Genomic DNA, 7,741 nt, shown 5'->3' on the forward strand with positions numbered 1-7,741 from the left:
AAAATGTGGTTCTAATAGAGATAATCTTAGGGACATGGTCTAATTTAATGGAAGGCCAGTTTGAGCCTAAGGAACATAACATCCTCACCAATGACTTAAAGATCAAGGACGATTATATTTCCTCTCTTGATTCAGGGAAAGAATTACTGGCAAAACACATATTTTGATTGAGGAAAATCTTATTGAAACTGGGATCACTTAAGTTTAGGATGCTTTCAATAATGTTATGAACTTCAGCCATTGTTTGCTTTGCATTGGTTGGCTCTCTGCAATCAGCCACAGACGAGGTGTTCAAGGACATCTGGATTGTGGAAAACTTCAGCAAATTTATCCTTGACATTTCAGTGGGGGAAAAATGATATTTGCTAATGTGAGAGCATATTACACATTGCATTTTACCTTGAGAGAGTGTTGATTCTTTCTGATATGTGGATAGTCCTGAAAGTTACATTTGACAATAGGAGTTATATTTTAAGTTAGCCTATTACTGGAAAAAAGTACTTTTCTGTAACTGTGGAAAGAGTGTACTGCCTTTTTACACTGCTTCCCTAAAGAACTGGTAGGATTTTTCAGACTATCTCCACTAAGTGTTTATATACTTGCTTCCCCTTGGTCACACTCCTTCAATATTTAAGAACTACGTATCAGAGCATTTCACTATTCCCAGTGTCAAAATATCAATTTCATTTGCCACAGGTTGAATAGATGGAATGTTTGGGTCCTAACACTTAGGGGAAAATCCCACTGTAGGAAAGAAAAACTTACAAAATAAATAGAAAAGTCTAACCCTAAGCCCGGGGTCCATTTTAATATTCAGTGATGTTAAACCCATTGTTAGGATTCCAGATTGTCAAAGTTGAAAGAAGCTTTAAAAATCATCTAATCCAAATGCTTCTCTTAACAGAGAAGAAGCGAGGTGACTTATACAAGGTCCTATGATTAATTTGTAGAAGAAGACAAAGAAATCTTACCGCCCCAGGATCCTTTCTACTTTGCTGTAACTCTGCTTCCATTTTCCATAGTCTTCTTTCCACAGTTAAATCTATTCATTCCTTTAAAAAGCATTTACTGTGGTGCGATGTCACCTCACATATGTTAGGATGACTATTATAAAAAAACAAAAACAGATAAGTGTTGGTGAGGGTGTGGAGAAAAGAGAACCTTATACACTGTTGATTGGAATGTAAATTGGTGCAGCCACTATGAAAAACAGTATAAAGTTCTAAAAAACATGAAAAATAGGTCTACCATATGATCCAGCGATCCCACTTCTAGGTATACACCCAAAGAAATTGAAGTTAGGATCTTGACGAGGTATCTGCACTCCCATGTTCATTGCAGCATTATTCATAATAGCCAAGACATGGGAGCAACCTAAGTATCTGTCAGTGGACAGATGGATAAAGTGTGGTATATACATGCAATGGAATATTGTTCAGCCTTTAAAAAGAAGGAAATCCTGCCATTTGTGACACCATGGATCATCGTGGAGGACATTATGCTAAATGAAAGAAGGCAGACACAGGACAAACACTACATAATTGCACTGATACGAGAAATCTAAAATAGTCAAATTCATAGACTCAGAGAGTAGTATGGTGGTTGCCAGGGGCTGGGGGGAGGGGTTAATGAGGATTTATTAGTCAAAGGGTACGAAGTTTCAGTTATGCAAGATGAAAAAGTCCTAGACATCTACTGTATAGCTTAGAGCCTATAGTTAACAATACTGTATCATCTAGTTAAAAATTTACTGAGAGTGTAGATGTTAAGTGTTCTTATCACTAATAATAATAATAATAATAAATTAAGAGGATGGGAGGAAGGTTTGGCCGGTGATAGATATATTTATGGCATAGATTATGGTGATGGTTTTAAGTGTGTATAGTTATCTCCAAACTCATCAAGTTATATATGTTGAATAGGTACAGCTTTTTGTCTGTAAATCATACCTCAATAAAGTGGTTTCAAAACAAAAACATTTATTGAACACCTATGATGGGGCAAATGTCCCTAGATGCTACAGATATGAGGACATATAAGATAGATGAGAAGTCACAGTGTCAAGAAAGATTGTCACAAACCTAATATGATAATCTTTATAAAATAGAATGTACTAGATGTTGTGGGAACATAAATGAAGGGATAACCCATTTTTCCTGGATTCATGGGTGATACATTTCCTCAAAGTGACTCAATTTAGCCATAAGGAATCAGCTTCTTTAGTTTACTTGGTGCCTGAATGATCAGTATGCAGTTCCCATACTTTGTAATCTTCATACATTCAACCTATATTTACTGAGTATGTACAGTTTATACACAAAGTGATGGAATATCAGCCAGAGACTTTGCATAGCCTTTACACTTAAGCAGCTTACAACTAAAAAGAAGATAGACTTTAATGAAGCTTAACACAGTCTGTAACAAACGTAGCCAAATAAAGTAGAGTGTGAAGGGGAAGAGAAGGTGGGTTGGAATTAAGAAAAGTGTTATAAATAAGAATGTTTCATGAAAAAATGAACACAGTAGAAATTCCCTGAAACGAGAGATATAACAAGTAGTTTATATTATGAATGTAAATATATTATTTAAAGAAAATTTGGGATAGATACAATTGAATGAAAGAGAAAAATTTTTAATTTAAAAGAGAAAAATTTAAAAATCCTATAGTCCTACCATCCAGAGATAAGTATTAACATTTTGATATCCAGTTGTTTTCACAGGTTTTTCTTAGGTACACGAAGTACAAATTTTTTCTTAAAGGAATTTGGTTTGTGGATATTATTTTATAATCCAAAGATTATATTTGATAATATAGTGTAGGCATGTTTCACTCTAGTTAATCCTCTTCTAAAATGTGATTTTTATAGTAATGTAGATCATAGAAATAATTTATTAATGTTTTAAGTTAATTCCCTATGTTAATAATGTTTCCTGTTTTTTTGCTATTATGAGTAGCAGCATAATGAACACACTTGTACATAAATCTTGGTTTGAATCTTTGATCCTTTCATATTCCTAGAACTTGAATCACTAGGTCCCACTTTAAGCTTTTGATACACACAGACCAGTTACTTCCCAAAGAAGTATAACCATTTAAATCCCATAAATGATTCACCCTAGGCAATAGAGTTACCAATTAAAAAAAAAATCTTTTCAGAGGCACAAATTAGGTATCATTGTTACAATTTGTGTTCCGTTGATTTAATAATATATTATCATTATCTACTTGTATTTTTTCCATTGTGAGTTGTTTATTGATGTCCTAAAACCAATAACCAATTTTTCTAAGTAGTGCGTTTTTCTTTTCTTTTCCAAAAAAAAAAAAATTCAAACCTGTATACATTAAGGTAGTTAAAACTGTCGCAAATATATTTTTTTATCTGTCTTTTCCTGTTAAATTTGTTTATGGTGCTTCATGACATAGGATATAGAGTTCTTTTTTATCTTTTCCCCCCAAATTTTAACCAGTTGTCTCAGAACAGCTTAGGGAATAGTTGTCCATTTCCTCGATGAATATTTTCACTGGAAATTTCACATGTATCACGTACTAAAATATTTTATATTGGGTTTGTTGCTGATCTTTTTATTTTATTTCAATTAACCAATTACTTTTACATTCATTTCTGTGATAAATTGTGACTAAAATGTTACATTTGTAGCGTGAACTTCACCATCCATCAGCACAAGTGTCTTTTTTCAAAATTATCTTGGCCATTCATTCATTCATTCTAAAATACTTATTCGGCTCTACTATTTGCTATGCTCTGTTTCAAGCTCTTGTTGCTGAGTTGGTTTTTTGTAACATTATAATAGCATGTATTATTTCATCATAAAATAATATATTTTCAGTAGGGACATTTTAGAAAATTCAAAAATATACAAATTAGAAAATAAAAATACCTGCAATCTAATTACCAGCGTTAATACTTTGGACTATAAACTTGAGTGATAAGTATTCCCGACAGATGGATAGTGTTTTTTTAAATGTGTACTTAATATGTAGACCTCTTTAATTTTAAGTATATCATGAACATTTTCCACTGTAACTAAATATTTTTGACAACATTATAATGACTTAGTTGTTTCCCTTAGTATGGATATACCATAATCTATTTACACATATTAGATATTTTCAGATTTTACTATTATAAAGTATGCCATGATTAATATCCTCATACATATGTCTTGCATCTGAGTATTTCTTTAATATATATTCCTGGAAGTAGATCATCTATTTAAACTTTTCAGAGGAAATTTAAAACAGTTTTGTCACATTTCTAAATATCCCATTGATATTTTGATTAAAATTGCATTTTAAAGCCATAAATTATTTTTTGTCCAGTTGACATTTTTGAATATTGAATTTTCTCTGCTTTGATACATAATTCTCCATTTGTTCAATTATTCTTGAATTTAAAATATCATTTTTCTTTAAATAGGTCTTTTATTGATAGACATTTTACTTGGTTTTTAATATTTTGTGTTGCTATTGCAAATGGCATCTGTGTTTGGCAATATTAGGTTGTAAGACATGGTTCTACATTCAGAATGCCTTCTGTTTTTAGTTCTGTTTCCACATTTTCACAGCTTTTCCAATCAGGCCTTCTAGAAATAGACTAGTGACCAAATAGAATGGCAAAACAGCTGTACCAGTGCAGTACATACGTGACTCAGCTCCTCCAGGTCAGCTTCTCTGCCTGAATCTTCCTCCCCATCTCTGCTTCTCCTCTCCCTTTCTGCCTTTTGGCGTATACAAATTTCCTTCTCCCTGTTGTGTGTCTCAGCTCCTGAGGTGTTCTAGTGACTGTATCCCTAGGTGTGTTCACATTAATAGAGAGAATCTGGTTGGTTCAGAGATAACAAATAAAGATCACCTCATTTCGGCAGGCCGAGGCTCCTTTATGCGTGACTGCTTTGATCAGATTTTCTGTGGATAGGGAAATGAAGGCATGTGGTATAAATAAAGCATGGCAAACTATGTTTTGAATCTTGCTTAAGAATGTGGTGTGGATACAGTGGGTACTCAGAGCATATTGTTAATAGAGGATCTTATTATATTTTAACTAATTATTGTTTTATAGAGGTTGTATTAATTTTGTATAATTATTTTGTAATCAGGTGCTTTGTTGAGATTTATTGTTATTCTAAGAAGTTTTGGAAGCTTCTTCTCTTAAATTTCTACATAGATATTTTCTTCAAATGGTGATTTTTCCCCCACCTTTCTAGTACTTATACCTCATTTCTTTCCCTTAACGTACAGCAGTGGATAGATATTCTGGAAGAAAATTGCAATGCAGTAGGGATAGAAGGCATCCTTAATCTTGTTTCTGACTTTAATGGGATTGCCTCTGTGTTCAATATTTAATATGTTGTTAGCTCTTGGTTTGAGACATATATACTTTATCATGCTGTGGTGGTATCTTTCTATTCTTAATTTACAAACAGTTATTATTAAAAACAAATGTTGAATTTAGTACATGTTTTTTGGACATCTAATGAGTTGATCATTTGTCTTTTGTCTCCAATGACTAATTGGTATGATAAAGTGTGTTCTATTTTGTCTGACTCTATGGTTTATTTTTGCTAACATTGGCATGGCAGAGGTTTACCAATTCCTGTAATCTTTCTGACTTTGTTTTCCTTGTCATTCTATAGTAAATAAATAGTTGCATTTTTTATCCAATGTATTATTTTTCAATAGAGGAGAGTTTGATCTTACTTTTTCTTCTTGTTTCATAATTAGGGCCTTCAATCATTCTTGCATTTACTTTTGCCAAGTGTGGTGGATTTACCAATTATCTCTCCCCCTCTGTTAGAGGAATATACATCCCTGCCCATTGCCATGAGGTTTTCAGAAATGTCCCATGAGAAGGGTGTATGTGCTTTCCCCATTGATGTAAGGTTTGGGCGCTTGATTTGGCCAGTATAATGCCAGTGGACTGGTTATACATTACAGCTGAGCAGAAGGAGAAAGAAAACCTTTGTGTGTTTCAGTCCTTTCTTTTTCTCTCTGAAATGAGAAATACATGTTCTGTATAGGGGCTGATCCTTCAGAAGGGACCCTGGAATGAAGAAGACGCATGGAGCAGAGCCTCAGTCACCACAGCCAAAACATTAACATGAGTGAAAAGGAAACATTAGTTGTTGTAAGGCACTGAGAATTAGGGGTTGATTTTTTTTTCATTAATTTATTTATTTTTGGCTGTGTTGGGTCTTCGTTTCTGTGCAAGGGCTTTCTCTAGTTGTGGCAAGCGGGGGCCACTCTTCATCGCGGTGCACGGGCCTCTCACTATCGCGGCCTCTCTTGTTGCGGAGCACAGGCTCCAGACGCGCAGGCTCAGTAGTTGTGGCTCACGGGCCCAGTTGCTCCGCGGCATGTGGGATCCTCCCGGACCAGGGCTCGAACCCGTGTCCCCCGCATTGGCAGGCAGACTCTCAAGCACTGCGCCATCACGGAAGCCCTAGGGGTTGATTTTTATCACAGCATAACCAAATGAAAGCTGAAAACATTAATAACCTGTCTTTTGAAAAAATCTGTGTAGTTAGCCAGTTTTTCCAGGTGGCTCCTAATTTACCCAGAGTAATTATTTTTTATATTATTTTCTGACCCCTTCAAAGAGTAGGCTAATTGAGCAGAGGCACTTAAACAATGATCCAAGGCCTCTTTGTTAGAAGTAGAGGATGAGGAAGAAAGTGACCCAAATGGCTAATTTCCCCTAATCTTGTTGCTGAGCAGAATCTTTTTAATGTCTTGATGTTCTTCCCTTAGATACATATAGTATACAAGAGATGCATATTATGTTAGTTATGCATCTCAAACCATGATTTGTTTGCTGCTGCCAATTTCTCAGTTGATAGATTAACAAGAATGACTTAGGAGTCAAGTTCTGGATTAAAGCAGCATCCAAAAATATATGAGCTGAAATACAGTAGTACAAAGGTTTTCACAATCAAAAGAAGGACTTTTTTTGTCTTGTTAACTTACTTATTCATAAATCATGCTGAAATAAGCAGGATCACAATTGTTATTGCCCCTTTTGTTTTAGTTGACACAGGGAATCAAAGCTTATACTTAAAAATGAAAACATTTTTATCATCAGGTGTTACCAACCAACTAAAGTTTGCTTTGACTCCAGTTCATACATAACAATACATTCTAGATCAAAACATAATACCTAAAATGAAATGCAATATTTATTTATTTTTATTTCTTTTCCAAGGTGTGAAAAATCATATATTTTAGGAAATTTTCCAAACATTTATTTTGTTCTCATTTTTATCTAGAAATCCAAGTCTTTGTTTTCCTAAGAAACGTTTTCTCTTATTACATCTTTTGTTTCTGTTTCATTTCTTTTGGTATGCTCCTCAGAAATATGATTGTCTTCATTGCTGAATCTCTGGCCTCTACATTTATAATTTCTCATAATTTTTATCTCTTTACATTTCCTCTCTACCTAATGGAAAATACTCCTCAAGTTTTCCTCCACCTTAATGATTTTGCAGTGTCAAATTTCCTCATTACTGTTTCCAGTACAGGTTTTTAATATGCTAAATAATTTCCATTTCTTTACTAAGCTTTATACCTAACATTCTTTTAATTTCTACTTTACTTCCTTTCTTTCTTACCATATCTTGTATCCTAGCTCTTATTTCTTGTAGTCATGTTTTCTTAAACAGTACTGTGAACAAATATCATATGCTTTCTATTTACTTTTGTTTTTTGTAACCAATGCTTTCAAAA

This window comes from Balaenoptera musculus, chromosome X (genome assembly GCF_009873245.2).
Source record: "Balaenoptera musculus isolate JJ_BM4_2016_0621 chromosome X, mBalMus1.pri.v3, whole genome shotgun sequence".
NCBI lineage: Eukaryota > Metazoa > Chordata > Mammalia > Artiodactyla > Balaenopteridae > Balaenoptera > Balaenoptera musculus.